The sequence below is a fragment of the Chiloscyllium plagiosum genome, chromosome 1 (genome assembly GCF_004010195.1).
Source record: "Chiloscyllium plagiosum isolate BGI_BamShark_2017 chromosome 1, ASM401019v2, whole genome shotgun sequence".
Lineage (NCBI taxonomy): Eukaryota > Metazoa > Chordata > Chondrichthyes > Orectolobiformes > Hemiscylliidae > Chiloscyllium > Chiloscyllium plagiosum.
Window position 1 is genome coordinate 86,459,171 of NC_057710.1, and position 1,949 is coordinate 86,461,119.

Here is a 1,949-nt window from a genome sequence, read left to right on the forward strand (position 1 = left end):
GCAGGAAACATGTTTCCGCTAATGGGTGAGTCCCGAATCAGAGGACACAGCTTAAAAATACGGGGTAGATCATTTAGGACAGAGATGAGGAGAAACTTGTTCACCCAGAGAGTGGTGGCTGTGTGGAATGCTCTGCCCCAGAGGGCAGTGGAGGCCCAGTCTCTGGATTCATTTAAGAAAGAGTTGGATAGAGCTCTCAAAGATAGTGGAATCAAGGGTTATGGAGATAAGGCTGGAACAGGATACTGATTAAGGATGATCAGCCATGATCATATTGAATAGCGGTGCAGGCTCGAAGGGCTGAATGGCCTACTCCTGCACCTATTGTCTATTGTGTATTGTCTAATAAATAAATAGAGAAAGAACAATCCATGCAAGGGGCTAAATGTTGACTTCTAACATAATAGATGTGACATAATTTTGATGTTTCCCTGAAAATTATAAAATCACATTAAACTGTTTTCTTCATTACAGGCTGCAGAAAGGCACTAAATATGGAATAGGAGTTTCGGTGTATAACTACTGCTGCTAGTCTACTTCAGTTGTCAAATTAACCTGGATCAAAGGAATGAAGAAGTCTGAGTCATGGCAGGCCCTGGCTTTAGGACTGTGTAAACTACTCGGGCTAGTTGAAAATCAAGTTGGGGACGTTGCAGTCAATGTTGCCTGAGATAAAGATGCTTTACATGTCAAAGTGCCTCTAACATGAAGTCTTATCTCTTTGACAACTGACTCTCTGCTTATCATCTCACTTCTATAAACAATTGGTAACTTGTGTAATACTACACACTCCACAATCAAGCTCATGATTGGAGTAATTAAACATGCCGGAGCCAATTTTCCTCGGTCATTCTTATGGACTAGCAAGCTAACTCTGCTGGGAGTCCAACAGATTACCTTGAAAACACTGGGGCTCAGCTGTCCTGACTTCAGTTAGGAACTGTCATTTGGCTTTCTCTTGAGTCTATCCTTTCAAAGTTTAGTCATGTGAGGCAGAGTGAGAGTTCTCTGTATTCCCCCTCTGGAAGTTTCTTCCCCTGTAAATCATAGGTGACTCGGTGTAAGACTGGAAGCTGGTATATCAAGTCATTTGAGGTTTGGTGGTTGACAGAACAATGGCAATGGGCCTCACCTGGAACATTGCAATTAAAAATGTAGGGAGAATTAAAACTCAAATTGCATAAAGCCCTTCAGAATGTGTTGGGTTGGAATTGGATGTTTGAGAAGGGAAATCATGAACACCTCCCTGATAACAAGTGGGCACCAGAGCTCCTGGCATATGGGCCAGATGGGAGTCTGAGATGCATCTGTACTATTTCAGATGCATGATGGTCCCATGCTACTGAGGTATGAATATACTGATGTTGTGACCGCTGGGCAACGGTCAACACTGGAAGGCATCAAAGGCTCTGATACCAGTTAATGTTTGAGGCCACTCTCCATAGATCTTCAGCCCCACCCTCCATAAGTAGTATGATGGAAAAAGCTTAATCTTCTATTTGAATTTGCAATAGCATTTTAAATTTGGGCTGATAGCTCCAGTTGCCCTCCTGGTTAGCCTGGTTAGAATAGTGATCCCATCAAACTACCTGTCTTTCAATAAAGCAGAAGTCTTTCCTGTCACCAGCAAAATGCAACGAGGCCTTTAACTATCCAAGCTGGCCCTGTTTAGTGGGCAGGCACTTTATGCCCAGTCATGCCACTTGGCAGCCTCCACAGTACAGGACAGCATCTTCCTTTGAGACATATTTGCTCACCCCAATCCTGACCTCTTGAGCATCTCTGATTTTATTTGTTCCACAATTGGAGGCTGTGTCTTTAGCTGCCAAGGCTCCAAGAATACTGTCGCTACGACTCTCTTCCTCACCTTCCTCCTTAAATCTTCCAATGAAGTGGTTTGGGATATTTTATTGTGCAACGTAAACATATGTTACATGGTATTGCTGTAA